At 39.9% G+C, this 19,266-nt stretch overlaps 1 long non-coding RNA gene across 1 annotated transcript; it reads right to left on the bottom strand.

Annotated features, from left to right (window-relative positions):
- Positions 1-5,153: 5,153 nt before the first annotated feature.
- On the bottom strand, positions 5,154-15,201 carry LOC138066717 (uncharacterized). The gene is made up of 3 exons (XR_011140133.1): positions 14,959-15,201; positions 13,534-13,674; positions 5,154-8,430 (listed from the first exon to the last, which is right to left on the bottom strand). It is a non-coding gene; the product is annotated as an uncharacterized lncRNA (long non-coding RNA).
- Positions 15,202-19,266: the final 4,065 nt, after the last annotated feature.

Raw genomic sequence — 19,266 nt, 5'->3', positions numbered from 1 at the left:
TGTATACACTTGTCTGCTTGCGTGTATCGTAAGGATTTGCTTTCTCCCACATGGTAACAAACACCCTGAAGGGACAACAGGCTAAATATCCATGTGTACTTAGATGGCAATCGCATAGGATATAATTAAAACACTACACAAGATCCATCATGATTTTTAATCCTTCCTGCTCATTCTTAAACATTGTATACCTTTCAGACATTTTTACCTTGACACGCAGATAAAAGTGACAGATTGAGGTCAAATGTCAGGAATGAAACAAGGATCTGAAAACCTTTTCAAATCATTAAGAGTATGTGAACATTTTAAAACTCTGACAGGGAGAAATATATGACAGGAAGAGGTTAAAGCAGCTCAGTCATCCAACTCATTGCCCGACTCCACGTCAAACGATCAGATTTAGCCCAGAGTTACCTGATTTGACCCCGTAGCTGACCTTGCTGTGAGCAGCAGGTTGGCCTGCAGACCTCCTGAGGTCCCTTCCCACTTGAATTCTCCTATGATTAGATATTTGGAACTATTATTTGCATTAGACTTAATTATGGAAAGCCTTAGCAAAGTAATTTTTCTTGAGTGTCCAAAGCAATTTCTGAACCCACACGCATTCCATATACAGTGTGCATGAAGATCAGCTAATAGACACACAGCTCTTCCTGTAGCTGGGGTATTGAGTATCCACAAAAACATTTCAGCTATCCCATCTTGGAGCCACACACCTGCCTCGAAGGAGAAGGAGGCCTTGCCCCTCTGCCAACACTGATGGAAAATTATTTCCTGGAGTAACTCAGAGTTTTTAAGTAGATTTTCTCAAAATGTGTGGCTCATTTCCTAAGTGTCTATTACCTCTCTGTCTTCTCCTTCCCTTACTACAGACATCTGACCATCCATCACCACAACTGGAGGCCCCAGGGGAGCTGCAGAGGCACTGCTGCTGTGTTGCGTGACGCACAGACCTTCCCACCAGGCACGGCACGAATCCTCGCTGCCCAGCCACGGTGGCAGTGCTGCCGTGCTCTCCCTGGCCACAGAGGGATAGAAAGAGTTCACAAATACATGGGGGCAGTGGGCCTGTAACACCTGACGTGTCTTCCTGCCTTGAAGTGTCACATGGATGATCCTTTCTGTGCTAAGCGCATGAGTGTGTACCACTTTGAGGTGATGGTGGAGGAAAAACTCACCCTTCTCACAAGGCAGGTATTGCCCCGGACCATGCAACCATCGCCCACGAGGTTTTGTCTCCCTCATGCCCCTTGTGGCACCCAACTGTAGCTCCTTCTTTGAGGTAATGAAAATGATGAAGGTGCACACAGAGTTTATGGAGAAATTAGCAGTAACTCCATGGTTACCATGTAAACATGGATCTTTGGTAAGGCCCTGGGTGTGCAGACGCATTGGATATGTGTTTAATTTTGTTACTGTGAATTGTTGTATCAGTAAGCCCACTCACTAGGAGAAAAAAAAAAGCATGTGCAAAAGTGTCCATAGAGCCAGGCCTTAGGCTTTATGGTAACATTTCTGAGATCAAATACATGTGCTGTGCGTTATTTGCACTTGCTTTCTTTCAGAAGTGCCTTTGGATACCCTTTCTCGGGTTTTGCAGATGTCTTGCTGTCTAAAGAGGAACTCCAGACCCCGTTAAACTTAAATGGATAAAAGTTGGATGAATTTTTCTTCAGACAGATCCAGAAAGACAGTACTGTGATATGGGCATATTTTAAAGTGATTCCCACAGCCCCTAATTACTTGGCAAATAGTGCATTATCTATCTTCATTCAGGGGACTCCCAAATGCATGGTAGATGAGCTGTTTTCAGGAGGTCTATGGAGGCAGCTCCTGACTATCCTTGGAGAAACTTAATTACACCTATACAAACACCTGCTTGGGTGGATGTCCTTACTCGCTGGTTGGGTAAACACCTACATGCACATAGGAACTGCTGCGTGTGTGCTACTTGTGAGTGTGTGCAGAGGGATAGGCTTGATCTGGGGGGTAAGTGCTTGCAAAGAGACAGTTACAGCTTGTAAGCTGGAGGATTGGGGTAGATAGGTGGGCAGATGTGGTAGGGTCTGGTTCAAGAGGGTGGGAGACAGACCTGGACATGTAGTGGAGGTCCCAGTGTGAGAGGCATGTGATGGGAAGGGGGCAGACAGTGAAAGAAGACGGGCTCAACTATTTTGGTTTGGCACAGAATCAGTATTCACTGCCACTTTTTTTCATACCTGAAAGAACTAAATTTAGGGTTTATTTTTAGAATTTTTTAATTATTTTAAAATAATATATTCTGTGAGACTTTTTTCTCCAGATCATGTGTCATCTGAGGGCTGAACATGTATCAGATAAGGTTTTAAATTATGTATTTTGGTTATGGTCTCAGATCTATAAATGACAGGACATACTTACTTATGTGATCATTTAGATGTACTAATACGTCCACTGTCATGCCTCATTAACTAAACGAACAGTTTTGAGTGTTGTAGATGCCAGGGTCAATTAGGATACGAACTTAGATCTGAGTGATCACCTCTTAGAGACTATAATGTATATTATTGTAATGCAGTTCTGAACTCGTTATCATTTGAAGTGATTTAATATATCATTTAAAGTGAGTAAGAGCAAAACAGGATGAGTGGTGAAGGGCAGCACTAATATCCATTGATTTAGGTGCTCATCCTTGCAGAGACTGATGATGCTGGGAGTTGTTAGCACCACTGGTATTTTAGCCCAGTCACATTTTTCCTAGCCTGCCTAAGTCACAGCATATAACCTCTGATCAAATGAGACTCTGTAGGGAAATTTCAGATACCCTTAGAGGAGACAGCTTTGAAGTTTTTTTGCATTGAAACTTAAGGCATTTAGTGCTCTGGCTTCCGACTGTGAGACTCCATGGAAGAACTACATCTAACTCTTTGGCTAGAAGGATGTTTCTGCCACTGTCTGTATAGAGCCACTCTTGCCATTCCCCCCACCTGCAGCCATCTCAGTTCCTGCAGTGCAGAGTGCACGCAGCTCTGCTGAAATGATGCCCCCAGGACAGTTAATGCTTTTTTTTTTTTTTTTCCTTCAGTTTATTACATTAATTATACTTGATTGTCAGGGTATTCACCCAGTAATTCTCAGCATTATGTTATAGCTCAAATCCTGCAAGGCTTCACATCTTGATTGCCTCTAATTCGTGAGATAAAAGACTATACAAATACATTTGAGATTCATTGTATCCCAGTTCAGTTTGTGATACATTTTCTTCACAGATGAGCAAAGGCAGAAAGTTCTTACTACAGGTGAGCAGCCTTCAGCTGCCTACTTTCTGAAGAGATAACAAGGTCACTATACAGTATAGTATTCTTCAAAGAAACCTAAAAAAAATTCAACACCCTCTAAGCCATCTCTTCATATTCAGCCAGAAACTGGTGTCCCTATGTCCTTCTCCTTCTTCCCTGCCTCAGAAAATATTCCAACACTTAGCAGAACATGACATTTTACTCAGGACTGGCTGATATTGCAGGCTGTGTCATGGGTGACTCCTCTGGCACTCTGATATTCTGCTTCTGCGTTGCTGTCACCGCTGATTCTTTTGTGCACCATTACAACCAGGACTGGTTAACATCCCAAGAAAGATGGGAGCTTCCAGAACTTCTTTCAACCATATTTAGGACAAGAGGAGGAATAAAAAGAAACTTGGAGGTCTCCAGAAGAATTCTAACTAGGAAAGAAAAGAAAAAAGAAAAAAAAGCATTCTTTTTCTCTTCCAGTGGTGCATCATAAGGAGGATATAAGAAGAACAGTTAAGGCCAAGAGTTAGTAACATTGTCTAAATGATATTTGCCCACAGATTTTCTGTAACTATACAAAGAACAGCTGCTTCACCTTCTGCTGCTTTAGAAGCATCTTTCTCACAGATAAAGAGGGACTTGTGTTCGCATCAGGCATGACCTACCTAATTCCATGCAAAGAACTTCAAAAAGTCATAGCTCAAAAATAACTCACAGTGTGAAAAAGAGATAAAGGCTGTCCAGTCTTGGAATATCTCTTACAACAGGGCTTAAGTAGCAGCATTTCTGAACATTCATTCTCGCTATGCTAGATAGTACTTGCATTCTTTACGTAGATATTAGTAGGTACTGATACATTTTCTGCTGTTACAGGAATCCTTCTTTTATGGGATTTATATCTGGTTGCAATGGTGCTACTCAGGTTTTTGTATGAATCCCTCATTTAGGCATCTTTAAAATGTTTCTCAGAATAAATACTCATAGACGTTACCTTTGCTAAGAGGATCTGCAAGCTTGGTTCCCTAAAAGACACTTCATCTCAATCAGTATTATAAGGGATTAAATCATTAATGAGGCTTTATTCAGCTAAATAGCTAAGATGGCCTTAAATTTTCATTTGTTACATGTCTCTTGCTTTTATCTTCCACAGATTCTGTGCTCATACAGAATATTCAGTTTGCATACAAGATGTACAAGAAGGGCTATGATACTACTTAGAACAAAGGACTAGATTCACAAAAATGTACCAGAACCCAATTTATTCTGAGGAGATCGTAGCAGTAATGCAATATCACAAATATTTTCTTATATTTATTCAGCTGATGATAGCACCTACTAACAAGATTTTTTTATCCCTCATGAGACTAATTTTGCAGCACAAATTCAGAGCCGTCAGATCTCAGAAGTCTGAATGCAAAGAATCTATTCTTAAGCATGAAAAATGGTGTTGTGTGGTACATACGATATGAGGCCAAGCTACTTAAAAAACTGCAAGAGATTTCAAAATTGAAAGCAATAAATATGAACACTGTTTAGAGAATTTAGAAGACAGCTCAAGGATCTAAGATGTAATTTCTGTAATAGCAAATACTGCTGTTGTATTGAAGAAGTGCTGTAATAACACTACAGCTGTTCTGCAGGTCAGGGTATAGATGGTATTTTTACAGCCAGTCTAAGTCCCAGCCCAGATCACTTCAAAGATGCTCTATCTCAAAAAGCTGATCAAGGACAAAGTCACAGTCCAAGACATTAAAGAAAAGACCAAGATATGTGGAAAAAGCAGAGCCAAGTTCACAACAAAGGTCTTCCAGTTCAGGAACAAAATTAGGATCTCATCCAAGTGTTCTATTTTAATGGTGAGATCTCCATCCAAATCTCCCCAGAGATACACTGGCGTTCAAACTAAAGCGCAATATAAAGACACCTTACGACACCCAAGTTCTCTCTTATGCTCTAGATCTCAGAGTATCTGTCATTGACCAACGTGACTGACGCCTCGGTTCATTTATTTCAAATGGTTACATTCTCAGGAGTATAGAACAAATAGATTATAAAGTTGTTCAACGCTGAATAACCTTATGAATACAAGTTATCTTTTTGCTGTCTTGAAATGAACACCATGAAGAATCTCACTGATGTACAGTATTTCTTTTGAAGGGGATATCCTCTTCTCAGTACTCTAAATTTGGACTTACACTTAAATGTTTCCACTAGCAAGAGAAACTGTGGTCCAGTCTTGCTGACAGTGATGCTACAAATCCATTAAATGAGTATGACTGTTCACGTGCGAAAGCAGAGTACAAGGACTTCAGTTTCTGTTGTTCTCTCTTTAGGTGTTGTTCAACTGTCTATGACATTGAAGCAGTCCAGCAATCCAACAATCTAGGTGCATGCAGAAAAAAGCTAAGGATAAACTGTAAATTCCTGAAAAACTTGTCAAAAAGTTTGCCAATTTCAAAAATAATTAACGCAGAAAAAGGACAGATTGAGTGAGTCTGCAATACGATCAGTGCTCTAAACTGGAATTAGCCTATCCAGGTCAGACAAACAGGCAAGCTAGTTTCATAGGGGCATGTTAGAAAGCTTGTGTTAAGCGGCATAGAAGAAGAAACAGGTAAACCAGGCATAACATGCATCTTACATCTCTTATAAAAGCTTTATTTAAAAACTCAAAAATAATTAAAATAAATTATTTTTTATTGCCACTGCTTCTTGAAATGTGTATTGTTTTCATTTTTTGATAAGGAATCCACAGCACTACAGTCCTTCTTCATCTATGTAAAAAATGTGTTTACGTATATAAGGCCATATTTTGTTACATTAAAACCTCTATGTGTCAAAATAGGTAACTTTCACATATGGCTAAATGAGTTTTGGAACGGGGAAGGGGAAAGGCCTGTGTCATCTGAAGTTTTTGAATTTTGTGGTAAAAATCTTGATTTTATTATTACTCTATTTTGAAATTACGTCGTGTGAGAAGACAAAGTTCTATATACTGGGAAAAAATTTGTCCCAACAGCAGATCTGAAACTTAACTTCACCACAGTTTTGACAAATAGGATAATTGTTTGGAAAGATGAAAAGAACATTAGACTCTTCTTAAGTTAAATGTTTTAAGGACACTGTGAAAGCTGTTATAATTTACATTTTATTCTATGTAAAGGAGGTTTTTCATGTGTGATAATGTAGCGGTTTTAGTTAAAATGTGTTGATCAAGATGGTGTTATTTATATGATACGGGGGCAGTCCAAGAATACAATTTGATTAGTTTAGCTTCGTACAGACTTAGACAGTACCTTATAAACAGCTTGATTTCCATTCTTATGATTTTTTTTAAAAAAATGACTTTTTTCTTTTCTCCCTAAATATTTTTGCCAAATGCATTGATTTCTTCATGACTTTTTAGATTGTCTGTATATTTTATGTACATTTATGTACCACCTGATCTTTTTAAAAACACATTTATCACTTAGTGGTCATCTAGTCTATGGAATTTACTGCTGCAAAATATCACAGAATCATGGAATGGTTGAGCCAGTGGAAGGGACCTCTGAAGATCATCTACTCCAACCCACTTTGCTCCAGCAGGGTCATCTAGAGTGCATTGCACAGGATTGTGTCCAGACATCTTTTGAATATTTCCAGGGAAGGAGACTCCACAACCTCTCTGGGCAGCCTGTTCCAGTGCTCTGTCACCCTCGCAGCAAAGAAGTTTTTCCTCATGTTCGGACGGAACTTCCTGTGTTTCAGCTTGTACCCGTTGCCTCTTGTCCTGTCACTGGGCACCACGGAGAAGAGGCTGGCCCCATCCTCTTGACACCCTCCCTTCAGATACTTGTGCACATTGATCAGATTCCGCCCTCAGTCTTCTCTTCTCCAGGCTAACCAGGCCCAGCTCCCTCAGCCTTTCCTCATAGGAGAGATGCTCCAGTCCCTTGAATCACCTTTGTAGCCCTCTGCTGCACTCTCTCCAGTAGCGCCATGTCTCGCTTGTACTGGGGAGCCCAGAGCTGGACACAGTACTCCAGGGGAGGCCTCCCCAGGGCTGAGGAGAGGGGCAGAGGATCACCTCCCTCCACCAGCTAGCAAGTCTTCCTAATGCACCCCAGGATCCCATTGGCCCTCCTGGCCACGAGGGCACACTGCTGGCTCATGCTTAACTTGTCGTCCACCAGAACCCCCAGGTCCTTTTCGGCAGAGCTGCTCTCCAGCAGGTCAACCCCCAGCCTGTCCTGGTGCCTGGGGTTCTTCCTCCCCAGGGGCAGGACCCTGCCCTTGCCTATGTTGAACTTCATGAGGTTCCTCTCCGCCCACCTCTCCAGCCTGTGCAGGTCCCTCTGAAGGGCAGCACAGCCCTCTGATGTATCAGACACTCCTCCCAGTTTAGTATCATCAGCAAACTTGCTGAGGAGGCACTCTGTCCCTTCATCCAGGGCACTGATGAATATATTGAACAAGACTGGACCCAGGACTGACCCCTGGGGGACACCGCTAGCTACAGACCTCCAACCAGACTCTGCGCCATTCACCACAACCCTCTGAGCTCGGCCATCCAGCCAGTTCTCAATCCACCTCACTGTCCACTCATCTAGCCTGCACTTCCTGAACTTGCCTATGAGGATGTGATGGGAGACAGTGTCCAAAGCCTTGCTGAAGTCCAGGGAGACAACATCCATGCTCTCCCTTCATCCACCCAGCCAGTCATTCCGTCATAGAAGGCTGTTGGGTTGGTCAAGCATGATTTCCCTTTGGTGAATCCATGCTGACTACTCCTGATCACTTTCTTATACTTCACTCGCTTAGAGATGGCCTCCAGGATAAGCTGCTCCATCACCTTTCCAGGGATGGAGGTGAGGCTGACAGGCCTGTAGTTCCCTGGGTCCTCTTTCTTACCCTTGTTGAAGACTGGGGTGACATGGGCTTTCTCCCAGTCCTCAGGCACCTCTCCTGTTCTCTAGGACGTTTCAAAGATGATTGAGAGTGGCCTAGCAATGATGTCCACCAGCTCCCTCAGCACTCGTGGGTGCATCCCATCAGAGCCCATGGACTTGTGGGTGTCAAGTTTGCCCAAATGATCTCTGACTCAATCCTCCTCAACCAAGGGAAAGTCTTCCTTTCTCCAGGCTTTCTCCCTGGTCTCCAAAGCTAAAACCCAGCAGGCCTGAAAAGAATTACAATTTATTAATATTTAATTTTTATGAGTACTAGAATTAAGCAAATTTTTTACAACAAATATAGGAAGAAGAGTTTGAAGGAGAGATGAAATCTGAAAGCATCAGATTTTATACCAGTCTTTAAGAGCTTAGAGGAGATTTCTCAGGAGGGATATAACCTGGTATCTCCTCTTTTCTGTGACTACATGAGTGCTGTTAATGATAGATACCAGCCTAGATTAAGTAGTGTGAGAATTCATACGTAGAAACAGCTAGTTATCATTTCCTCCAAACCTGTAAGAATAGTGTACTGTTGTCATAAATGAAGGTGCCTTTTTCTGTTTGCTGACTGTAGGTAGAGGCTGAAGTTAGACATAGATGTCTAACTTTAAGGTGCTTGATTTAGGGCAAATCTATAGTACGTATCTGATGATAAAAATACAGACATAAAGCACAGAACAGAGAGCAATAAGGTATGGTTTTACTACTAGTTACTGCAATGTCTTCATAAGCTCATGAGATCACAGTAGAAAATCTGTTTTTCTATTTTTAAAACACCGTGGACACAGTAAATAATATGTCATCAGTTTATGTTTTACAAAATTCTTCTTAATACTATCTGCCAAAAGTGCAGGGCACAGGATGTTTTCTTTTAGAAACGGACGTGTCCTGCCTAATTTATTGCCTTAATCTTCCAGCTGTTGGTTTGTGGTTTTTTTTTAGTAAAGCTTGAACTGAGGAGAAACAAAAACATTAACTTTTTTTATTAACACTAGCACTTCTGTTCTTTCTTGTCTGTTATTTTTTCAGTGTTCTAATGCTCTTCACTGGCCCTATTAAAGAATTATTTTATATTATATCTATATACAAGACTTATCAGCTCGTTTTATACTATAGACTGCTGCATGTACTAAAGAAGTGCTGCACGTAGCACAGCATTCACTGGAGGACAGCGTCACTACCAATGGCCATATAACCCTACCTTTTCAGCCTATTTAAAACCATCTATCAATCTCTAGAGGAATTATTATTTTACCAGCCCTTACAATAATGTTTTGACTTAACAAAGCACTGCCTGATGTTCATTTAAAAACAATGCATTAAACTGAGCTACAGATATAATGCCAGCTGTTATTTGGCTGTTTTTCCCATCTGCAGAGCCTTTCTCCAAAACTGCCTAATGACATCCCAAAGATTATTCTGAGTCACCGGGATCTCACAAAGCCTCTCCGTAGTGCAGCTACGAGCAATAGACAGGTATTAGCAATATACGTCTGCTCAGCGCAGCAACAGAGCTAAACTGGATAGTGAACTTTTAAGACTGATTGCATGTGCATGCTAACTAATAAAAGATAAATACAGGGAAGGATTAATCTAATCTGTTTATATAACTCACTTAAAATTAAGTTGCAATTAGGCACTCACTGAGAATTATTGTGTGATTTTATCATCCAGCTGCCTAATAAAAACATGGGTTCTGGGCAAATCTATAATGAAGAATGATGTGCAGCTGCCCTGCGCTATAGAGCACGAAAGAAGAAATGGCTCATCACCTTTCAGGACCAACCCTGCAAAATGCCAGAAAGCCACTAGAGGGTACTCATGCCTACATCTTATCAGACTTTTGTACTGTACATTTGGTAGTACTCCTATTTTTCATCTGGACATTTACGTAAAGCTACTTAAGGCTATGTGCTTATACTTACTAAATACACCTCCCATGGTTTTCCATCCACATGTGCTAGTGTTCTTCTGTATCTCCACCATTATAATACCTCAGCCATTTGTTACATGCTTGTTCGTTTGAAACAAAACATGCACATAACACATTTCATCTTCTGAGTTAGTAGTAGTGTAGTTATTTAACTATTTCCCTCTCATTTCTTTTTTCTTTTCTTTTTCTCATCAATTCCTTGTCCAAGCAATGTCAGTGTTATTTAAAGGTGAACCAAAACATAACTAAATGTTCTTCTGGTTACTGAGGGCTGGGTAAAACAGTGGCAAGAAAGAAAAAGAAGGAAATAAAGGAAGGAGGGAGCCTTGGCTAGATGACCTTAAAAGGTGAGATTAGTGGGCCTTTCTGTGGTTGAAAAAGACAGTATGGAGAAAAGTTTCTAAGTGAGCAAAGAAACTCCTCCTTTTCTCTTAGCTGTTCTTGGTCATCATATATCAGCTTTCTGCTCCTTCACCTCTTCAGTATCTTCTCTCCAGCCAGTGGGAAAAGCACTGCCCTTAGGGCTTAGCGCACATAGCTATCTCAATAACGTTAAAAACAAGCAAAGTCCTAAGCAAATTGTGACTAAGCTGGCATTTGAACCAAGATTGCATCAAATAATTTTTGCCCTTCCCCCATGTCCTCATATGGCATTCACATTGTATTCAAAATGTAGGGCACGGCTGTAGCAAAAATTATATAAAAGTGCAACAGTTTGGAATGGTGCAAGTAATCAGTTATAATATCAATACAGTCTAGCTCTTCAGAGTTGCCAGAGGGGAGGAGTAAAAACAGGCTATCATCTTGTCTGTGCAGAAGTTTCTGTTTCATTTCAGGGTTATTCAACTCCGGATTTATCCTGTCATTGAGTGACTGAGAAGAGTCTTAGTTCTGCTGCAGTGAAGGGAAAACCCCTGTCTGTCGGAAGGCTAGCTTCTCTGAACCTCCTAAACATATGCTTAGATGGCCAACAAATTTGGTCTGCTTGAGGAGATTGTAGAGGGTGATGACTAAATAATCCAGATAGGGTGCGACCTGAATCAGGGGCTCTTGTCTGACCCTTTCCTTCACCCCAACATTTCCTAAAGGTAGAAATTTTAATCCCTTTGTTATTTGTTCATTCTTGTGTATCCAGCTATGGCTCTTCAACACTTTAACATATATTTCAAACAGCACATGCTAGTCACTACTCCTTAGAAAAATGAAAAGTGAAAATGAAAGCCATGAAAAGGAATTCAGTGCACTGGCATAGCTATTTTATCATACTTCTGTGGACAAAACAGTGTTGCCATTTTCTCTTTATGGAAGTTAATTTACATACTGCAAGAAGTCGTATAGTAACTGTTGAATTTGATCTCTATTATCATCAGTTTGAATCCTACCCTTGGCCAAAATGGGGAGGGAAGAAGCAAACAAACCAAAATGCTCTGTAGGTTCTTTGCTAAAACCTTTGGGATATTCGTTTTCATTTGTATGCAAAGGAAATGTAATTTCAGTACAATAGTTCAAAGGATGTTGAAAATATTTCTGTCATGAATCAAACGCATATGGGCAGATGAGTGGTAGAAAAGCAGCAAAATAATGAGGCATCAGGAGAGAATGGTCCCCTCCCTTCAGTGAGGAAAGAAGCACTATAATCTGGCATAAATGAGGATTATGCACAGGGGAAAGCAAAAGAAGTAAGTAGCATAGGTCAGGAGGAGTGAAACAAAGGTGTGGGGCACTGGAAGCAGCAACTTTAGGGCCAGGGGTGTGGAAAGTAGAAGAGCTTACCCTTTTGTCTAACCTGTCTCTGGCTTTTGGATGAATTCACCCCCCTCCACCCCCCACCCTGTATATATATAGGGGTTTCTCTTGAAAGGGTCAAAACCCTTCCCTTTGGAAGTCAGTTGTGATAGCTGTCTTTCTGAAGCTATGGGTACTAAAAGACTATTTTATCCATGTATGACACACGATATAAAAACATATTAAAGCAAATAGAATTGCATTTGTGATCTACTTCACGGGAAGGTGGATGGCTAATTAACTAAACTGCCGTATGGGTAAGCAAGTTGAAGGACCCCTTTGGACACATGGAACAAGCACACACAGTACATATGATACACTCTTAAACAGAAGACCTGGCCTGGCAAATTAGATGAAAGGCACAATTCATGTGTCTCAGAGCTAGTATTTGCAGACCGCGTTTATCTTCCTGGAATGACCTCATTCTGTTGAGATAGCATACAGACTAGGTCAGGCCTCTCAGACCACCTGACCTTTGAGAAAACAACCCTCCAAATATGTTCGTTTGATTTTGTAAGTTGGGTTTGGCAGATCGTACCTGTGCGGACCAGCTAGTCAGCATATTCGAGATATCAAGTAGGACATGCTATGGTTATTGAGCCTAACCTATGTGCTTGCCAGGTCAGCTGAAACAGTGTTTACAGGAGAAATAGGAAGAGAAATATTGCATCTTTAGAAAATCCATCCTTTAGAAAAACTACATTCTTCTTTGGAAGAAATGTACTCTCAATACAGCAGATAAATGTGGTGCACTCTCAGACTGACTTTTTAGAGGAAATAAATTGCATGTCTAAACATCTGCAGGGAAGTGAGGGAAATCGAGAACTATGAAATGAGTTTAGGGGGGAAATACAAGAAAAGAGAAACTTGCAGCTGCAGTGAGGAGTAAAAGAAAACATAGTCAAGGATGGTGATGGGAAGATCTTGAGGAGTGGTTGATAGTAGAGGCTAGCTCACTGATGAACTTCACATTCTGTCCTCCTGTACGAAAACCCCCCCTCTCCTGGGAAAGACTGGGCCTCTTTCTGTTTTCCAGGGTGTGTAAGAGCCTAAAGATAATGCAGAGGTAAGTGCAGGAACTACAAGGATGCTGTGCATGCAATAAGAATAGGAGGGCAAGCCAAAATTTGGTGGATTCGAGCAAACACAGTCAAGCACAGAAGGACAGAGCGGGCCAGAGCCTCACTCAGGGCACAGCACATGCTGCCTGACCAAGCAAGTCCATAGCCCTCTAAGCTGGCTGCTGCCTGCAGTATAGGTATGCAGCAGTGGAGAGCAGCAGTCAACAAGTAGCAGGTTTTGACACATCATCAGTCTTCCCACTGTTGGCTGTGAGAAGAGAAAAGAGAACGAACTGAAAATGACAGTGATGTGTATCTATTATACACTGTACTGGAGGGTGAAAAATAGAGGTGGAGAAAATATAGTAGTTATCTTTCATAGGCAGATTACTGAACTTATCTCATAATAAAACTGTCCACAACACAAAACCTAAACCCAGCCTGATTATCTCACCAGTCCTGTCAACAACTACTTCTGCCAAACATTTCAAAGCAGAGCATTATTTTCATTCCATTTTAACATTCTGCACAGTGGGATGAGGAATACTTACAAATCGCATAGCAACCATGTATCCTAGCAAAGCTGAAACTTGCCTGGAGCTCCAGAAACTGTGGTTCTATTCCTCTGCTTGTGAACGGCCTGTTGAGTGACCTTAAACAAGCTAGTTCACATCCTATGACTGTTTTTCCATCTGTAAAGAAGAAGGCTGCTGTCACCCACATACGTACATCAACTGTAAACTTACACGATAGCTCAGCAGTCTAAGTATCTGCCTGACACGTCTCTTCCTGTTAAAATAACTAGGCAACCAAAATGAAAACATGAACAAAAAATCTCTTTCCCTTTTCCTTGTATCATCACAAATGGAGGGTAAAAGTTGTATATGGAGTCATTTTGTTATTGTGTGTTGTGCCATGCTAGACTGATGAGTTCTCACTCTGTAGTTGAGTCCTCGCTTCTCTGTGCCATGAGCCAAAATAACACAAATGCACACTGCTTTTCCAGGTAGTGCCCTCCCCTTAAAGAATATGGCATGTGATTACTCTGTCAAAGAACCCAGCATCTTCATGTTAACAGCTGAACTGATCATCTCTGAAACTAATCTGCAAGATCACAAAAACCTGAGAGTAATTAGTACTTACACAGCATTTTATTGTATCTAAAGCTGTGCTACCCATTAAGAATGTCAGAATGTCATGCCACAACATGCAATTTCTGGTCACGAATGATATATACTGATCAGATAGAGAAAAAATCAGCTGCAGGACTTGTCCGCTCATCCCATCTTTCTCCAGATGGTTCCAGCCAAGAATTGGTAGGAAACTGCCTTTCATCTGCTCATTCAAATCCTCTAAATTTGCAATAGCATCACACACTTCTGAAAATAATTTCTGCTGGAGTATCTTTCTTTCGCATATAATTCAATGCTGACATCTATGCTGCTTCTTTCTTATCTCTGGTTAGCTGACCTTGCTTTTCAGCATGTTTTGTGCCTGTCTCATCAATTATTTTTTCCTTGTTTATCACATCTAGTAGAGGACACAAAAATTTATCAGCACTTTCTTTGGTACTTACATATACACAGCATGCATAGTTTTGACAAGGCCTATCAATTCACTACTGAATAAACTCCTAAAATGACTGATCAATATTCTAAATATATCTGATGATATGCTAAGAATGCAATTTACACAAGCTTCATGCTATATATAATGCAAATAACAGATAGCAAGCTATATACTACTTTAGGTAAGAGAACACCTATTCTTTCTGCTAAAGTTGTGTCACCAGGCAATAAAGAATGCAAGTGGTAAAAGAAAGGAAGAGGAAGGCCTGACTCAATATCCTAAACCTTTTACTGAATGTAGCTCTAGATGTTTTATCAAGGTGTAAAAACCCCAATAAATTATACTTTGGTGGCCATTGCGATCACCCCCTGTAAGATCATTTGTAAATTAAGCTTCATATTACCTACCTGATGAAAGCAAGCTCCTTCATTAAAGGAGCAAATGACGTCTCATAAAAACAGCATCTTCTCAAAACTCAATGCTTCACGAGCTTCTGAAGAACAGCAAAATGGTAATGATATTACACTCTACTTGAAATACATATAACCATACACTAACTATATAACTGCTTTCAGAAACGTCCTTGCTCCCGGGATACTTGTTTTTTACAAATTATAGAAGGCAGACTAGTTCACTCACCAGCAGTAACTTATAACATCAGTACATACAACTAGTGTAATTCAGAATTAAATTAAGACACACACTTACAAATTCGAAATAAAGGAATGCGTCTGCCACACACAATCTAATGTGTGTAACTTGCAGTGATGTCACTGTACTAACTTAAAAAAAAAAAATTACAGCTCTTCTCATACAGTCATGGCTTAGTACCACCTAAAGCCTACTTTCTGGGAACCAGTGATCTAGTAAGTGAGATTTTTATCATCTACACGGAGAAACAAAGTTACAGTGGAACGTTGACTTCAGCACAGAGGAAGAAGTACTTCTATTAGGATATGTTCACCACGAAAATTCATTCCTGAGGGTTTTTTTCCAAAATCAACTGAATTTCTTGACCTTCCTGTCCTAGTTGTGTTAACATTCTTCTGTACTCTAAATGCAAAACAAACAGCTCAAGCCTCTTCACTGCCGATAGCATTCTGTTGCTGAGCACCGGTACAGGAAGGTCCTTTTATCAAATAACGTATTTTTCCTTAATTTGTAACTGTTCCCTTAATATTTTCTATTGAATCAGCGACTAAACACTTCCTGTTACTGAAAATATTAATATAGTGATTCCCGTTCAACAAGCTAGCATGAATTTTTCACACTAAATATTAACAGTTTACAATCTTTCATCTCTTCTTACTTGCTTACCTCCAACCCTCTTAAGAACCAGACTATTTGTAACATAAAATCTTCTTAGAAATTACAATAGAAAATAATTCCCTTTAAATAGCTCTGCTAGGCATATGTTAAAATTTCATATAATTTTAAAGAGCATACTGTGAAATCAAAATTCACAGTGCAACAGGTTGTGGAAGGAGAGGACATGCCTGACTACGTGACAGAGAAGTGTTAAGGACCTGATATGCAGAATTAAGGCCAAACTTATTGCCAAAATTACAACCAAAACAATCTATGATCTAGGCTTTTATATTTGATCTATGTCAAAACTTGGTAAAGCAGAAAAAAAAATTAAATTGAAGCGGGGCAGGTACCAAATGCTTTATAATGCAAAGGCTTCAAAAATATAATTTCCAAATAATTACAGGAACTGCTTAAAATGAGTGTATAGATAAAGTATTAATCAGATGAAACAAAAATCAATTTATGGACAAAGTAACAACATTGTATCTACTACTTATGAATGTAGCAACATCTCCCAAAAGATACCGGTATAACAGAGTTCCAGTGCACATGGGATTTCTGACAGAGTGTTATAGCCTTTCCTCCTGTTGCATTAGGAGAGAGAAGCATTTTAGCTTTCGTAGACCGTAAAGTCAACCACTAATTATTAATGAAGCTGTGTCTGCTGGTTTGAAAATTAGCCAAGCACAAAAACCAAGCAAGGGATAATGTTTACATTCCATGAAAGCCAATTTTAGGACTGTCATCACACAGCATTTAATTGTTTAAAAGTTAGCTGGTAGTTAACATGCACAGTTGATTCCTCTGCAGTCTTGCAACACAGTATCGCACTTAAGGAGAAAACGATTTTGAACAAAAAAATTTTCAATTGACCTGACTGACCAAAATGCAGTATGTTCAGCATTGCTACTCTAAACTCAGAAGAGTTAATAAAATTTTCTTAGTTCCTACACAGCTGACGCATGCCCAACTGATCACATCCATCAAGCTTGTTCATTTTCTCCCTTGACGTCTATTTACATCAAAAAAGATTTTCGACTATATTATTGTGAAGAAATCCTACAAACATGGAACTATTGTTTTTCTTTCAGAGATACTGGCTCTACAATCAAATAATAGTATCTTCATGTAATACAATGCTTAGCTTTCAGGGAACTGGGATGAGAAATCTGGTAAAATCAAGGAAATCCTGAAACTCAAAGTCACTTTAAGAAAGAAATTATGTAAAAACAGAAGACAGTGGGAAAATAAAAATTTAAGTGAAGAATATGGTCCTAAGAGGCTACCATGCCCTGGTCTGCCAGGTGATCTTCGTGTGTATGAAGCATATATTGCCTGTAGGCCTTGTTTTATAACCCAGGCCACTGACCAGGAAGGGATTCAACCCAAAGATCTTAAGAACAACATTTAAACATGAAGCGCCCCTAGACTCTGCCAGATTCACATCGAGGTCACAAATAACGATGTAGAAATAAGAACAGCTAAATAAGCCCGTGCTGTGTTTGAAGAGAGACTGGAAGATACATTCGTATCTCGCCCTGATAACCTTTATGGTCCTACAAAATACGACATGTTTTAAATTTTCAAGACTCCAGAACTCTCATCCAAGAGTTTCAAAAGACTTGGCTGAGAAGGTGCGAACCACTGATGTTAACATCTAACAAATTTTGTAATCCTCTGGGATGTGTTAGCAGAACAGAGTAAAAACAAAAGATACACGTTGCAAAATGTTATGTGGGATCAGAGTTACCATTCACACTACATAAGTTGATGTCAGTCCCAAGGGGGAAGGAGCAAAGGAAGCCTGATAGCAACAAAGGTAATGAGGAGGAAAAAAATGTTACCATTATTTAATTAGAGCCAACCAACACAGCTTATGGGAAATAGGACCTGTCAAGCTAGTTATCAAGATTCAACATCACAAGTTCAGCTGACAAAACTAACCACTGACTAAAGCTATGGAGAATTCTGAAAGGCATTTTCCTTTGTGCTTGATGACATTTCAAAATAGAAGAAAAAGAAACAGCAGATCAATATAGCACATGCCAAATATATTAAAGCTGGAACTTATGATCAGAGAAACATTTTCAGTGAGGTTCTACTGGAATTTCTCTTTGCCCTCACACCATCTACTTCTACTAAAAAAAAAAGGTTCATTCTTGCAGCTGACAAGCTGCAATGACAACATGCCAAATTTTATGAAGTATTTAGATTAGGCAGCAAACTGGGCTACTGAAGCCATAAATTTACTGCAAGCATGTAGGGTTACTAGTCAAGCAGAACAGGTATGTTTTATAAGATAGGAAAACCTGAAAGTCTTTGGGATAAATGTAACATTTCATATGAACTTTTAGTTTAGAATACATATAATTAAGTAGCCCAAAGAAATTATAACGAAATTTTGTAACTATACTATAGCTCATTTCAATAAACAAAGGAAAGAAATTCTCCCTTTGCTCCACTAGGTTTTAAACAACCTCACTTCAGGGCTATTTTAACTATCAATTCTCACAAGCAGAACAAAACAAGCATATATATCAGAACTAGTAATGCATGGAGAAGGAATGTAGGTAAGATTGCCCACACAACCTCTATTGAGCAGTGTCTGAAAGTGACCACTAGTCTAGTGACCACTAGATGATCTCCAGAAGTCCCTTCCAACCTAAACCATGCTGTGAAAATATCATTCATGCTGAGAAACCAACTATGCTGGCAGTGCTTTCTTCCTCAGTAGTCTTCCTCGTACACTAGTGCCCAGAGAATAAACGTTCTCAGTGCATCTGGCTTTTCTCTATTTTCTGCTTTACACATCTTTTTTTAAATACTGGACTATTAAAAAAACCCCAAATCCACACTATCTCCCCAATATCCCCATCAGATTAATCTACAGTCCAATTCCTTAAGAATTTTAGGCCAGAACGTCAACAATCCTACCTTTTTCTTGTAAGTTGGATTTACTTCAGTTTCTAGCGTGCTGCAGTCTACTTTGTACTATGGCCATTTACGCTAGAAGAGAAGCTCTTGCTTCCCTCATTTTCCTTAAGCAGCAGTCCTCCTTTACAAGCTCAAAGGATAGCTTTCACCAAAAGAGAAATTTGGTGAAAAAAATATGAACTTTCCCCATGCCTTTCTCACTGCTGCTCTTTGGCATCAGTACTTTATCGGTACTTTAATGATCACTTAATATGAGAGCAGTTAAGTAGCATTCCAATGGAAATTTGAATGCTTAATTCCCGAACTGTCTCGAAATCTGCATTGTCAAGAAACAAGATTAGGGATTCTCAAATGATACATCTCAAAGGCAACATATTGTGACAACCCCATGGGATTCTTGATGGGCTATCAAACCTCTTAACTCTTCAGATAATTAAAGGTCATGAGAAGGACATAAAAATTCATCTTAT

This window comes from Struthio camelus, chromosome 3 (genome assembly GCF_040807025.1).
Source record: "Struthio camelus isolate bStrCam1 chromosome 3, bStrCam1.hap1, whole genome shotgun sequence".
NCBI classification, from domain to species: Eukaryota; Metazoa; Chordata; class Aves; order Struthioniformes; family Struthionidae; genus Struthio; species Struthio camelus.
The sequence above is the reverse complement of the archived record's forward strand: the minus strand, read 5'-3'. Positions and strand labels throughout refer to the sequence as shown.